The sequence below is a fragment of the Pygocentrus nattereri genome, chromosome 2, assembly GCF_015220715.1.
Source record: "Pygocentrus nattereri isolate fPygNat1 chromosome 2, fPygNat1.pri, whole genome shotgun sequence".
Lineage (NCBI taxonomy): Eukaryota > Metazoa > Chordata > Actinopteri > Characiformes > Serrasalmidae > Pygocentrus > Pygocentrus nattereri.
The window spans coordinates 35,649,211-35,666,057 of record NC_051212.1 but is presented as its reverse complement, the minus strand read 5'-3'; positions in this window follow the sequence as shown (position 1 = coordinate 35,666,057).

Here is a 16,847-nt window from a genome sequence, read left to right as displayed (position 1 = left end):
CTCATATAACTTGAGTTTAAATGGTCTTAAAAATATAACAGCGGTGTTCAAATGTTTTATGTGATTCAGTGTTCAGGAAATGAATCTATTCTTTAAATTTATTTAAGCATTTATAAACCTTGATTTCGATTTTTTATTTTAACTAAATTGGGATTTGAATCATACTATAAGTTGAAAGGTAGGCTCTCTGATTTGTAGAGACATACGGTCTACTTAAATGTAGGCTACCATCTACAAAGAGTACAGCATTTTTTTAAAAAATCATTGGAATTTTTACAGTGGTGGTCATGGGAACCAGATATTTGAAGAGTTCAGTTCCTCTAAAAGCAACATCATAGAAAGAAACATGCTGGTTATGAAGTCTGGTGTCTGAGACATCCTTTTATAATAGGTTTGTGATATGTCAAGAATATTTTTGAAATGCGAGGTGGAGGTAGGCGAGGCAAAAAAAGTAGTCAAAGAAAATGTAATTTTCCAGATTTACCACTATTTTACCATCATGAACATTACATATGAAACAACATATTTTACAGTATTATAGAACACTACAGAAATATTGAAGTATTGTAATTTTTAAAAAATCTACAAAAAAAACAACTAAAATGTACTCAATGCCGTACCCCAGCAATTAGCACTGTGCTAACCACATCCCTAAATCATCACATACTTCCTTCAAACAGCATTGAGTTCTTAAGTAATTTATTTCAGTAAAGTACTTTTGTCTTAGTTGACTTATTTGTTTTCTAACACTGTATTATTAAAAACACTATAGTAGCAATCTTGAAGTCTGAATTCTGCATGCATATTAGTCTATTTTTATAGATAAGTATAAACAATATTAGAAACTACATAAGAAAGCCTGTGTAAGATTGCTTAACAAATCAGTGCAGCTTGAGGTAAATGTGTGATGATTTAGGTATGTAGTTAGCAAAATGCTCACAGACGGCAATAAACTTCCATTACGTGTTAATTACATTAGCCTCATAAATCCACTACAAAATGAAATAAACTATTTTCAGGTACTGAACACCGAAAGTCTTGGTTGACTACAAGGAGGAAAAATCGGATCTTTTGCTAAACTATTCCTTAAAGCCATAGTAATGTCTTTAAAATACTGGCACAGCACAAAAATAAAGGTGTCAGATTCAGATAAAGGCTGACAAACATTCTCACTATTTTATTAGTGATGACTTTAGAAATGAAGGCCAAAATGCCGCTGTTAAAATCTTGGCCGAAGTTCTCGCCTCTAAGATAAACACCATTATGACGGACTTAATTTCACCAGAACAGACTGGATTTATTAAAAATCGACATTCCTTTACTAATATCCGTAGATTGTTGGGAGTTATCCACTCTCCTGCATCTTTGGAAACCCCTGAAGTAATTGTTTCCTTAGATGCAGAGAAGGCCTTTGATAGAGTGGAATGGAAATATCTATTTACTGTGCTGGAAACATTTAACTTTGGCCCAAAATTGATCTCATTGATCCATTTATTATACACATCACCAAAAGCAGTTGTCACAAATAAATTATGCTCACAGTTTTTTTTCCACTTTGACAGGGTACGAGACAAGGGTGCCCTCTTAGTCCCCTTCTTTTCTCTTTAGCCATCAAACCCTTGTCTATCATGCTTAAAACCTCCCAATCCATTCATGGCGTCAATAGAAGGGGAAAAGAGCATAAAGTAAGCTTGTATGCTGATGATTTGCTACTGTACATTTCAGATCCTGATTCCTGTGTTCAAAACATAGTGGAAATATTACATACATTTGGCAGATTTTCAAGGTATAAGCTGAATTTTTCTAAGAGTGAATGTTTTTCTGTAAATCCCCCAGCTCTGCAGATTTTAGACTTGGACCTGCATTTTCATCTGAACAAATCAGGTTTCAGACATTTAGGAATCAATATTACCACTTCTGTGTCTAGTCTCTATAAACATAGTTTTGTATCTTTGATCAATAAACTTAAACTTGACTTCCAGAAATGGAACATCCTACATTTATCTCTTGCAGGCAGAATTAACTGCATCAAAATGAATGTGCTGCCCAGATTTTTGTATTTGTTTCAGTGCCTCCCAATTTTTCTGCTAAAATCTTTTTTTTCGAAAAGTGGACAAAATGATGTCATTTGTATGGTGTGGCAAGACCCCTAGAGTATGTAAAGAATGACTTCAAAGACCTAGATCCCAAACTCCAACTTATTCCATTATTTTCAGTTATGCCATTTCATTCATGCTGAATGTCCAACTTTCCCCTAATCTGCCCCCAAGATTAGGAGATACCATCTTAGAAACTTGTACACAACTCAGAGGCCTGATTTCACATATTTACGATATTGTCATATCTCTTAAAAACATGACAATGAGTAAAATACGTACTGAACGGGAGGGGGAGTTTGGATCAGGGATACCCGATGAAACTTGGGAGAATTAAGAAGAATTAATGGAACAATATAATTAAGTGCTTGAAGAACTTCTGGATGTGTTGTTGTTTATTTAGCTACTTTTATTTTGAAGTATTTAACTGAAGTATCAGTAGTTTTACTGGAGTGTGGTTTTAAATTACTCCCTATTGGCGATGTATACTAATAGATTATATACTACCAAGCCTAAACACATAAAAAAAGAACAATTTTGTATTATATCTTCTTTTCTGTTACTTATGAACAGCTGATCTGAGTTCTTGAAAAACATTTAAGGTTGGAAGCAGGACTAATTTTATAAATGTAAATGATAAGTGAACATTTTTGGTCTTAGATCTTTAATATTTGAATCTGGACCATTTGGAGTAGGCCTGTTTGGGACATAATGTGAATACAAATAAAAACAGAAAGCAGTGATTGTAAATCCACTTTGATCTGTATTTAAACAAACAAACAAAAAAAAACTACAAAGATATCTGGTTTTTCCTATCTTAAAAACCTCTTTTTTTCTGAAATTGATGCCTGCCACACGAACCTTGTTTCAGAAATGCCGGGACGGGGCAATTTAAGTAACGCTGTGAAATATTTAATAGACGCTGTGAAATATTCAATAATTATCTAAAGAGGTAATGTAATCATGCTTGGTTGTAAAAGGAGCATCCAGGAAAGGCTTGGTCTTTGTCAGCAGGGATGAGTCAAGGTTTGCCACTTTGCCAAAAATGCATCAGCAAATAGTTCAATAGTTCAAGAACAACGTTCTTCAAAAAGTGATTCCTAGGATTTCAGGTATTTCAACCTCCTCAATGCATAATATCCTGAAAATGTTGAGAGAACCTGGAGAAACCTGTGCACATAAAGGTGAAAGGCCAAAAACCACAAGTGAATATCTGTAGCACTACATTAAAACTGGCATCTTTCTGTTGTCAACCTTTGTCAGTAAACACATTTGAGCTCATCTGAGATGGTGTGATGCACAGTGGAAACATATATTGCAGTGGAAATTGTGTTTTTTGTAGCATTTTCAGTTTTACCCCTTAAATGGCCAGCGCCCACAGGCAGGCCCAAAGTTTTATTACACACTTTTATAACCTATGAATAGCCAAGCCCACCCCTGTAGTTACTAAATAATAAGCATTAGTATGTAACAAGCCTGGGATTTTAAGGGGTTAATTCAATTCAAACAGAATTTACTAATCACTGCTTTCTGCAGACAAACCCAGCACAGCAAGCAGCCATCCAGTTCTGCAGCCATATTCGGCGGTGATCACAGACCCGTCATGATATACCAGGGGGGTAAAAAGTGGTGAAGGTGTTTATGAAGGTGTTTATTTCTGAGACAGAACTTTGGAAATGTTTACAAGAAGTGTTAAAAAAGCTCCACCCAACAATTAACTTTCATCAGCAACATGGTATCAGCATGTATGTATCTTCTTCAGTCCTGTTGGAAAAGCATCTCAGGTGGCCCGTCATGAAGCTGCTTGCCAGGTCCAGGTCCAAATAGAGATTCAGCTGCAGAACGCTCTGACGACTGGTGATTAAAACAGAAAGATGCAAAAATGACATGACCTCAGATACACGATCTTCCAGCAAAACGTTTGGAAGCTGCAAACAGTCACAAATGAGATATAGGAGTGTGAAGAATGACTTAAAAGATCAAAGAATCTCTACATAATATAAATGTTTCACTTAAATCCTAGTTCTTTTTTCTAGAACTGTATGTCCAAGTCAGAACCTTTTTGTCCAAGAGAAAAAGAATACATTCATGTCCTAAAGGCAGAACAGCATAAAAGCGCTTTGAACTCAAGTTGTAAGAGTTTAAAATGGTGCCTCTTGTACATTCATGACATCAGTGAGCGTTAACAGCCAGAACTGCACTGGCAGCTCATTTTTCGTTTTGCAGTGCATTGGGTCTTGTAGAACCTGGCACCTAAATTTCTGTTACAGGTTTACGGTGTTTCAAATGTCCATGTTTAAGCAGAGCTGGCCTAACCTGTATTAAAATCTTATTCTTCTTGCCATCATAATTGTATCCCTAATCATCTTAAAATACAAAAGACAAATACAAACAGAAAACAACATACATTTTCACTATGATTATCATAAATGGTAATAGTACATTAAGTGCATTGAGTGTTATTATAAGCAACGTAATATAAAATGGGTAGAAATTATGATTTTTGTTTAACAGTGTGGTCCTGGTACTGGATTTTATTGCTTCCATGGTTTAAACCCACCTGATCGATCTTATCAGTTCATTAACATTGTAAATATGCTACACACTGAAATGTGCAGAGCAGATTTACTCTAGATGCTAAAATTAAAGAACAGTTCCTCTGCATTTTCAAAATGTCTGCATGATTCAATTATTGAGATGTAAACAAAGTTACCCAGAGTGTTTTGATGTGAAGTGGTTCAGTGCGATGAAACTTACTGACTCTTTTTTCTTTTTTACAGTGGTATAGGAACCAGGGGTCTCAATGTCTCCACTTTGAATACAGCCATTTTATTTACTATGCAGAACCACCAATGAACATACATGTGCCTGATGAGTTTTTATATGTAATATAATACACATATAATGTTATATTATTTAATACGTTGGAAAATAATATCAAATAGAGGTAAATCTTAAAAGAGTAATAACTTGATGACTATATTGCCTTACAACACCCTGCCTGTACCTCTCCACCAAAACAGGTTTGAGGCTAAAACCTTCTCAAAAATGCTGTAAAACAGTGTCTCAGACATGAGGCAGTGTGTGAGTAACCATTTCCTGTAATAATTTTCTGTAAGGGAGCCTCTACAGGAATGAAACTCTTCAGACTTCTATCACCACCTCTGTGACTCAAAATGTTTCTGTAGAATGGAGCATTTCACATCAAGCCAGTCTGAATGACTTTGTTTACATCTTAACCATTTCATTTATTCTCCAGACATTTTGACAAAATGATGGAGTAAAGAATCATTAATATATATGTTAATGCTGTTAATGCTTAATTAAGTCTCATAAAAATGCAAATATTTGAAACAGCAGAATTGTAGATTAATTCTTACCCATTCAAAATGTTTCTCTGTTCTGTAGTTTTCTTAAAAACAGAGAAACAGCAGCAATCATTAGTATCATTACTCTTCAAAGTGCAGGAAAATGACACTGTGATATAGGAAAATGACTGTTTTATTTGAACTCAACAGCGAAACAAATACACCCCTCCCTTCAGTGCTCTTTCAGAAGCTCCGCCCAAAAATCGTGGAAGCGTATTGCGTATTGTGATGCAGACAAATACCAGGATATAACAGAGTGAACAACGACAAAGGAAGTAATGTAATTAATGTTAGCTAGGTTGTGGGTTTGCAAACCGTCGCTACAATTGCTGCTACAAAGCTAACCAGTTGCTTTCATAAACATTAGTAAATGGGACAAAAGAATACTGACCTATTGATTGTGAAACAGCAAAACAAGTTAATGCTGCCCAGCAGTCAAGCAGAAACAGGGCAACCTCCTCATCCGTTTTCATACCATTCAACTCTGTCGATGAAGCTGAAGTCAACTTCTTACTCGCCAGCTTCTTGTTCGAATTTTTCAAAGCTTTGTGCACTTTCAGAAAAATTCAATGGAATATGTGGAAGGGGCCTTTCCGCTGAACGTTTCCTACTGCACTCCGTTATCTTGCACACACAGTGCTATGTGGGTGGTCACTGTCTTTGTCTGGGGAGGGCAAAACCAAATGTGGGGAGGGCTAATGTTTCCACAGGGCAGTGTTAATAAGTGCATGGCCTGACTGGCTATGAAATATCTTTAAAATGTGATCTGTACGCGACATCAGTCTGAGCAGATCAGCTTCTAAACTCACCTGCATGCGCAAAAAACGTCATGTTATTTCACGTGGCTCATCCAGAGGTAAACTATCACGACTATAAACAAACATCAGTCATTCCTGGAGCTTTCAGTCTCATCTTTGCCAGCATCACAGGAGCAGTCATGAAGCTTCACTGACTGACAGCTGGGCTCATCAGGCAGAATGTGATCGAGTTCACCATAAAAAGGGTTTAGTCACTTCGTTGGTTCAAGATTCTTTAAACTTTGCTTTAATACTTTTAACTGTTCTTTGACGCTGCAGCCTCACTGTCATTCAAATTCTCTTCAATCACAGATGTGTTTGGGATGAGTCTCTTCTAATTTTTGTACAGAAATATCACTCCAAATGTTTATTAAGTCTCAGCAACACGAAATTATGACAAATGTCAAGTTGGGATGGCGTAAATATGCCTGAATGCTGATCTGGCTGTTGAGACGATTTACATTAAGGTATGCAGAGCATATTTACAATACAAACCTTGTCAGTGATCTATGTAAAAAAAATAATAATCATCCATCAATCATAATCAAGGTAAAATATTCAATTAATCGTGATATTGTTTTGAGGTCATATCGCCCAGTACTAATTACAACACTAACAGAGGCAGTGTGATGCTATTCACTCCACTGTATTTTTGTATAGAAAGCAGTTGCTTGCTGTTATATTAATATCTAAAATATCACTTGTAGAACCTGTAAATGATTAAAGGTACCTTGAATTATCCATCTTAATTCTTGAGGATTGTTTTCTTAAAACAACCCTAGAACTTTGTAGCTATATTAAACATCATAAACAATGTCTTTTTTCTTACAAACACAGAACCTACTAAGAAAACCAGCAAAACACAAAAAAAAGTATTTTCTACTGGGGGTGTCCAACATTTTACTGTACTATGGTTCAATTATTAAAACCAGCAGAGGCTATTTATTAACTCTGTACAAATTAAGTAGTTCATACAGCAAAGTTCTAGTTTATCTTACCTGATTAAATAAACTGACTTCAGAGATGAGATGACAGAAAAACGATTCCTGCCAAAAGTACAAAAATATTTTTGCTTCATTTTCATACAATGTTGTGGAAAGTGTGGAGTTCTGGTTGAACGCTGTGTTCAGATGAGAGAGATTGGGCTCTTGCGTGAAGTTTAAACACTTGTGCTGAGTGTCTTCTTGTGGTTTTGGGGGCAGTGAAGCAGCAAATAATTATAAAGATTTAATCTAACCTGTAATTGTGTAATCTTCCAACAGTTAAGAATAAGGATTACAAAATAGCACAAGAGGCTGCCTGGACCCAGCTCTGACTTCATTAACATAGAGGAAACACCCTTTATCTGACATACACTATGTTGCCAAAAGTATTCACTCGTCTGCCTTCACACACATATGAACTTGAGTGACTTTTGCAGCTATAACAGCTTCAACTCTTCTGGGAAGGTTTTCCACAAGGGTTAGGAGTGTGTTTATGGGAATCTTTGACCATTCTTACAGAAGCACATTTGTGAGGTCAGATACTGATGTTGGATGAGAAGGCCTGGCTCACAGTCTCCGCTCTAATTCATTCCAAAGGTGTTCTATCGGATTTAGGTCAGGACTCTGTGCAGGCCAGTCAAGTTCTTCCACACCAAAGTCGCTCATCCATGTCTTTATGGACCTTGCTTTGTGCACTGGTGCACAGTCATGTTAGAACAGGAAGGAGCCATGCCCAAACTATTCCTATAAAGTTCTTGGTCTGCTGAAGCATTAAGAGTTCCTTTCACTGAAACTAAACAACCCCTGAAAAAAAAAAACATACCATAATCCCACCATCCCACTTGGCACAATGCAGTCAGACAAGTACCATTCTCCTGGCAACTGCCAAACCCAGATTCGTCCATCGGATTGCCAGATGATTCATGTGATTCATCACTCCAGAGAACACAACTCCACTACTCTAGAGTCCAGTGGCGGCGCTTCACACCACTGCATTTGACACTTTGTATTGCACTTGGTGATTTAAGGCTTGGATGCAGCTGCTCGGCCTTGGAAATCCATTCCATGAAGCTCTCTACGCTCTGTTCTTGAGCTAATCTGAAGGCCACATCAAGTTTGGAGGTCTGTAGTGATTGACTCTGCAGAAAGTTAGTGACCTCTGCACCTTATGCTCCTCAGCATCTGCTGACCCCGCTCTGTCATTTTACGTGGCCTACCACTCTGTGGCCGAGTTTCTGTATTCCCAATCTCATCCACTTTGTTATGATATCACTAACAGTTGACTGTGGAATATTTAGTAGTGAGGAAATTTCATGACTAGACTTGTTGCACAAGTGGCATCCTATCACCATACCACACTGAAATTCACTGATTGAGTAAGACACTGTATCAGTGGCTAAAAGTGAGTACCTTTTACATCTGACAATTTTGAATATTTATTTCTGTTTGGACCTGCAAACCTGCACAGGCCCTGCATGAAGTGGTCCACACTGGGCCTGGATTTTGGATCAAGATGTCAAGAGGAAAAGATCTAAGTGACTTTGAGAGGGAGTTCATTATTGGGGCATGGTGGGCAGAAGCTGAAGTTTTATTAGAAACAGTGACTTCTGGATTTAGATCACCGGGAAATACATCAGTAAACAGAGTTTGCATTTGCAGTTAAAAGTCCACATTCAGACTATGATGCTCTTGCTGCTGATCCTTGTGTGATGTTGACTTATAATTTAAGTTGAGGTGACTTTTCATTTTGTACAGTCATGAGGAACAGCTGCTCTTCTGTTTCTCCTATTCTCTTCTAAGTTAAAGACCCAGGGAACTTAAATCTGTGTTTTCTTTCTAATTTGGTTAATCTTGTTCTTGCATAAACATGTGCTAAGTAAACCCTGAATAATGTTTCAATGACCAGTAAATTGTTCCTTTCATGCTTTGCTCCGTCCATCCGTTTGTTCATCTGTTCATCCATTCCTTTGCACATTGCTTTGTCCATCCGTTCATTCATTTCTTCGTTAGGCCATCTGCATGTCTGTTCATCCATGATTTTTTTCGTCCAGTTACCATCACATAAAAGCTGAAAAATGATTGCAGTTCTGTATGAGTGGTGGAGCAGGCTCCTCAAAAACCGTCTCTGGTCTCCTATCAAAGCCGTTACTTGGCAATGGCATATCAGCGGAGTGATAGTGTTTGTGAAAAACCTGTGATGTTATGGTGAGATAACAGCACAGTTAGAACGATTCTCAATCATTCAGTTTGCGCGGCCAGAACTAAGTGTTGTATAGTGCATGCATTTGTGTTTATAACTTTCTATTTGATGATCAAGGATGTTTGGTCAAGCACAAATAAATTTAAGTTAATCTGCAAGAATGAATACTGATGTTTTGTATGTGTTTCGAGTGCTAAGGAAGGCCTGGTTGGACTAAAATGATCATTTACAATATTTTTTTAATTCTTTGTAACACAAATGCTGCATAGCGCACAGTCTACGTTGGATTTTTTTGGTCAATGCAGAATGTGATCACTGAGGGATATTATAGCACAGTTGCAGTGCAGAAAAATAATTGATGTAGAAGAGTGATATGATCAGTTGAGTCATCCTTCATCTTATTCTCCACGCATTCTCTTGAATTCTTGACCTGTACAGTGAGGGGGTCCAGTGACTCAGTTACACTGTTGGGGGCATTTTGCTGGTGTGGTATTGTTCTACTTCCCCTTAGAAGGATGGGCTGCTGCAAATCAATGAAAAAGTTATTCTGACTGATCACCTAAAACATTTCTAATGGGAGCTTTCTTTTCTAGAATGATACTGCCCTCATCCACAGGCCATGAGGGGTCACACAATGAGTATACTGATGAGTATAAAATGAAGTAAGCATTATGCTGTGGCCTTCATGGTCACCAGATCTTAGCTCATTTGAATACATATGGGAGATTTGGGACTAGTGTGTAAGACAGACTGTGTACCACCATCATTGAAATACAGAGGGAACATCTTTTGGAGGAGTATTGTGGAATCTATGGAAGGAGCACTGAAGCTGTTCTGGTGCCAGGATACCTTCCTAAGACATTTTAGGTTGTTTCTTCCTTTGTCACTTATTTGTATTTGGGCTAATGCTCAGTAATAGCCATCATGCTAATCACTCAGTACTCTCAGTACAGAGGAGAGCTCAGATAAAGCAGAGGCAGGATGTGGATGAGGCAAAATTTAAACATAAATAAGCAAATTTGCTGTATATTTGCCCAGTATAGTACAGTAACAAACCCCTCAAAACCTGGCTTTTAAATCAGTGCTTCCCAACCCTGCTCCTAGAGGACCCCCAGCCCTGCACATTTTTTGTGTTTTCCTGCTAAAACACACCCACATCAACTCAGGAAGGGCTTGTTAATTAGCAGATTAGTTGGATCAGGTGTTGGGAGCTGGGCAGGGGGTCCTCCAGGACCTAGGTTGAGAAACACTGTCTGTTTTAAATGTTAACTCCTCTTGGATGGCTTATTATGATTACAGCAGTATGCAAAAGTTTGAAAACCCCCAGTTATATGACAGGTTTTATTGGTTTTTTAATTGAAAATAAGTTAACACATCCTCTGCAAAAAACTATGTAAAATGATAATAGTTTTCTGCAAATTGTAGTGAACAATCTCTATTTATTAGTTTTATTTATTTGTTGAGTTTAACACATTGGAAACACACAAACACATAGACACATCTTCTAAGCTGCTTCTCCATCTGGGTTGTGGGGGTTCTGGAGCCTATCCCAGCTGTCATCAGGCAGAAGGCAGGATCATTGGAAAAACAAATTAAAATGCAAAATGTACTATGACTTTTGTACAGGCTACTTTTTACGTTTTTTCCCCCTGCTAATGTGTTAAATTCAGCAAATAAAAATAGTTGTGTATTAAAATATACAGTAGTGTGTCTCTGTAGAAGAGAAAACTTAGAAAATCAACAATGCTGCCAGAGGAACTGAGGCAATGTGTGAAGCCCAGACACTTGGAGGCAATGACTGCCCGACTCAAGTCCATGACTGGCAGCCAAGTCAAAACGAGAGGGAAGAGGCGACTCCCAGATGTAGTAGGGGCATGAGCTAAGCATGTGAATTCTGGTATGCACCTATGCAGGATGTGTGCATTTAGACAAGGGCCATGCTCAATCTGTTGCTGTTAATGTTGTCAGGTTATAAATGGATGTGTGTCTTATTTGTGCTTTATTATATTGGACTATGGGATAGTTAGAGTATAAACCATGGAAAGATGTGTGGCTAAAAGGGACCTTCTGCACTTTTCAGTGACCTTTTCTGTCTTTTTCAATAAAAGAGCATTCTCGAAGCAGATATAATAGTCTGCTCTGGTTCCTCCCTAACATGATGCCACAATGCCTTTTTATAAAAGAATTTACATTTAGGGTATGTGGCCACCTCTCCATGGATCACCACCTTATCGTGGTGGAGAGGTTTGTGTGCTTGAAGGACCCTAGGAGCTATGTTGTCTGGAGCAAAAGCTCCTGGTAGGGTCTCCCATGGCAAACTGGTCCTAGGTGACAGGCCCAGCCCGAAGGAGCTACATGAGTCCCCCCTCCCATCGACCCACCACCGATGGGAGGGGCAGTAGTAGGGGTGCGGTGCATTGTGGATCGGGCAGTGTCCGAAGGCGTGGGCCTTGGCGTTCTGATCCTCGGTTGCTGAAACTGGCTTTTGGAACTTGGAACGTTACCTCACTGGCGGGGAAGGAGCCTGAGTTGGTGCGCGAGGTTGAGAGATACCGGCTAGATATAGTCGGGCTCACCTCAACACACAGCTTGGGCTCTGGGTCCAATCTCCTCCAGAGGGGCTGGACTTTTTTCTTTTCTGGAGTTGCCCATGGTGAGAGGCGGCGGGCAGGTGTAGGCTTTCTCATAGCCCCCCGACTTGGAGCCTGTATGTTGGGATTTTCTCTGGTGGACAAGAGGGTAGCTTCCCTACGCCTTCGGGTTGGGGAACGGGTCCTGACTGTTGTCTGTGCTTATGCACCGAATAGCAGTTCAGAATACCCAGCCTTCATAGAGTCCTTGGAAGGGGTGCTTGAAAGTGCTCCTCTTGGAGACTCGATTGTCCTACTGGGGGACTTCAACGCTCACGTGGGCAACGACAGTAAGACCTGGAGGGGTGTGATTGGGAGGAATGGCCTCTCTGATCTGAACCCGAGTGGTGTTCAGTTTTTGGACTTCTGTGCAAACCACAGTTTGTCCATCACGAACACCATGTTTGAACACAAGGATGTCCATAAGTGCACATGGCACCAGGACACCCTAGGCCGCAGTTCAATGATTGACTTTGTAGTCGTGTCAGCGGACTTGCGGCCATGTGTACTGGACACTCGGGTAAAGAGAGGAGCTGAGCTGTCAACTGATCACCACCTGGTGGTGAGTTGGATCAGGTGGTGGGGAAAGATGCCAGTCAGACCAGGCAAACCCAAACGTATAGTGAGGGTTTGCTGGGAACGTCTGGCAGAAGAACCTGTCAGATTGATCTTCAACTCACACCTCCGTCAGAACTTTGACCAGATATCGGGGGAGGTGGGGGACATTGACTCAGAATGGGCCATGTTCCGCTCCTCCATTGTTGAAGCGGCTGACTGTAACTGTGGTCGCAAGGTAGTTGGTGCCTGTCGGGGCGGTAATCCTCGAACCCGGTGGTGGACACCCCAGGTGAGAGATGCCGTCAAGCTGAAGAAGGAGTCCTACCGGACATGGTTGGCCTGTAGGACACCAGAGGCAGCTGGCAGGTATCGACAGGCCAAGCGATCTGCGGCTTCAGTCGTTGCCAAGGCAAAAACCCGGGTGTGGGAAGAGTTCGGTGAGGCCTTGGAAAGTGACTTTAAGTCATCTCCGAAAAGATTCTGGCAAACCGTCAGGCGACTCAGAAGGGGAAAGCAGTGTGCCACTAGCACTGTATATAGTGGAGATGGTGTGCTGCTGACTTCGACTGAAGACGTCATTGGGCGGTGGAAGGAATACTTTGAGGACCTTCTATATCCCACCGACACGTTCTCCAGTGAGGAGGCAGAGTCTGGGGACACGGGAATAGGCTTGTCCATTACTGAGGCCGAAGTCGCTAAGGTAGTTAAAAAGCTCCTTAGCGGCAGGGCTGCAGGGGTGGATGAGATCCGTCCCGAGTTCCTCAAGGCTCTGGATGTTGGGGGGCTGTCTTGGCTGACACGCCTTTTCAACATTGCGTGGACATCAGGGGTGGTGCCACTGGATTGGCAGACTGGGGTGGTGGTGCCTCTTTTTAAAAAGGGGAACCGGAGGGTGTGTTCCAACTACAGGGGAATCACACTCCTCAGCCTCCCTGGTAAGGTCTATGCAGGGGTACTGGAGAAGAGAGTCCGGCTTATAGTCGAACCTCGGATTCAGGAGGAGCAGTGCGGGTTCCGCCCTGGTCGTGGAACACTGGACCAACTCTTTACCCTCTACAGGATTCTGGAGGGTTCATGGGAGTTTGCCCAACCAGTCCACATGTGCTTTGTGGATTTGGAGAAGGCATTCGACTGTGTTCCCCGAGGTATTCTGTGGGAGGTGATTCGGGAGTACGGGGTACATGGCTCTTTGCTACGAGCCATTCAGGCCCTGTACAAACAAAGCAGGAGTTTGGTTCGCATGGCCGGCAGTAAGTCAGACTTTTTCCCAGTGAGAGTTGGACTCCGTCAGGGCTGCCCTTTGTCACCGATTCTATTCATAATTTTTATGGATAGAATTTCTAGGCGCAGTCAGGGGATGGAGGGTGTCCGGTTTGGTGACCTCAGGGTCACATCACTGCTGTTTGCAGATGATGTGGTCCTATTGGGGACATCAGGCCGTGAACTTCAGCTTTCACTGGATCGGTTTGCAGCTGAGTGTGAAGCGGCCGGGATGAGGATCAGTACCTCCAAATCCGAGGCCATGGTTCGCACGCGGGAAAGGGTGGAGAGCCCTCTCTGGGTCGGGGATGAGGTCTTGCCTCAAGTGGAGGAGTTTAAGTATCTCGGGGTCTTGTTCACGAGTGATGGTACAAGGGAGCGGGAGATTGACAGGTGGATTGGTGCTGGGTCAGCAGTGATGCGGGCTCTTTACCGGTCTGTTGTGGTAAAGAAAGAGCTGAGCCATAAGGCAAGGCTCTCGATTTACTGGTCGATCTACGTTCCCACCCTCACCTATGGTCATGAGCTTTGGGTAATGACCGAAAGAACGAGATCGCGAATACAAGCGGCCGAAATGAGTTTCCTCCGCAGGGTGGCTGGACTCTCCCTTAGAGATAGGGTGAGAAGTTCGGTCATCTGGGAGGGACTCGGAGTAGAGCCGCTGCTTCTTCATGTCGAGAGGAGCCAGTTGAGGTGGTTCGGGCATCTTGTTAGGATGCCTCCTGGACGCCTCCCTTGGGAGGTGTCACAGGCAAGTCCACCGGGGAGGAGACCCCGGGGAAGACCCAGGACACGCTGGCATGACTATATCGCCCAGCTGGCCTGGGAGCGCCTCAGAATCCCTCCCAGGGAGCTAGTGGAAGTGGCTGGAGAAAGGGAGGTCTGGGCTTCATTGCTCAGGATGCTGCCCCCGCGACCCAAACCCCGGAGAAGCGGAAGATGATGGATGGATGGATGGATGGATGGATGGTATGTGGCCAAAATTCCCCCTATGAAAATAATTAAAAACCAGGACCCGTGTACCCTGCCTGGAACAGGGTTATTGGGGCCCCACCCTGGAGCCAGGCCTGGGGGAGGGGCTCGCCAGCGAGCGTCTGGTGGCCGGGCATTACTCATGGTGCCCGGCTGGGTCCAGCCCGAAGGGGTTACATGAGTCCCCCCTCCCATCGACCCACCACCAATGGGAGGGGCAGTAGTAGGGGTTCGGTGTTTTGTGGATCGGGCAGTGTCTGAAGGCGTGGGCCTTGCCGTTCTGATCCTCGGTTGCTGAAACTGGCTTTTGGAACTTGGAATGTTACCTCACTGGCGGGGAAGGAGCCTGAGTTGGTGCGCGAGGTTGAGAGATACCGGCTAGATATAGTTGGGCTCACCTCAACACACAGCTTGGGCTCTGGGTCCAATCTCCTTGAGAGGGGCTGGACTTTATTCTTTTCTGGGGTTGCCCATGGTGAGAGGCAGCGGGCAGGTGTAGGCTTTCTCATAGCCCCCCGACTTGGCGCCTGTATGTTGGGATTTTCTCTGGTGGACAAGAGGGTAGCTTCCCTACGCCTTCGGGTTGGGGAACGGGTCCTGACTGCTGTCAGCAGTTCAGAGTACCCTGCCTTCTTAGAATCCTTGGGAAGGATGCTTGAAAGTGCTCCTCCTTAAGACTCTATTGTCCTACTGGGGGACTTCAACGCTCACGTGGGCAATGACAGTGTGACCTGGAGTGGTGTGATTGGGAAGAATGGCCTCTCTGATCTGAAACCGAGTGGTGTTCAGTATTTGGACTTCTGTGCAAACCACAGTTTGTCCATCACGAACACCATGTTTGAACACAAGGATGTCCATAAGTGCACATGGCACCAGGACACCCTAGGCTGCAGTTCAATGATTGACTTTGTAGTCATGTCATCGGACTCGCGGCCATGTGTTTTGGACACTCGGGTAAAGAGAGGAGCTGAGCTGTCAACTGATCACCACCTGGTGGTGTGTTGGATCAGGTGGTGGGGGAAGATGCCCGTCAGACCGGGCAAACCCAAACGTACAGTGAGGATTTGCTGGGAACGTCTGGCAGAAGAACCTGTCAGATTGATCTTCAACTCACACCTCCGTCAGAACTTTGACCAGATATCGGGGGAGGTGGGGGACATCGACTCAAAATGGGCCATGTTCCGCTTCTCCATTGTTGAAGCAGCTGACTGTAGCTGTGGCCACAAGGTAGTTGGTGACTGTCGGGGCGGTAATCCTCGAACCCGGTGGTGGACACCCCAGGTGAGAGACGCCGTCAAGCTGAAGAAGGAGTCCTACCAGGCATGGCTGGCCTGTGGGACACCAGAGGCAGCTGACAGGTATCGACAGGCCAAGCAATCTGTGACTTCAGTCGTCGCCAAGGCAAAAACCCGGGTGTGGGAGGAGTTTGGTGAGGCCTTGGAAAGTGACTTTAATTCGGCTCTGAAAAGATTCTGGCAAACCGTCAGGCGACTCAGAAGGAGAAACCAGTGTGCCACTAGCACTGTCTATAGTGGAGATGGTGTGCTGCTGACTTCGACTGAAGACGTCATTGGGCGGTGGAAGGAATACTTTCAGGACCTTCTCAATCCCACCGACACGTTCTCCAGTGAGGAGGCAGAGTCTGGAGACACAGGAATAGGCTCGTCCATTACTGAGGCCGATGTCATTAAGGTAGTTAAAAAGCTCCTTGGTGGCAAGTCTCCAGGGGTGGATGAGATCCGTCCCAAGGCCCTCAAGGGTCTGGATGTTATGGAGCTGTCTTGGCTGACACACCTTTTCAACATTGCGTGGACATCGGGGTGGTGCCACTGGATTGGCAGACTGGAGTGGTGGTGCCTCTTTTTAAAAAGGGGGACCGGAGGGTGTGTTCCAACTACAGGGGAATCACACTCCTCAGCCTCCCTGGTAAGGTCTATGCAGGGGTACTGGAGAAGAGAGTCCGGCTTATAGTTGAATCTCGGA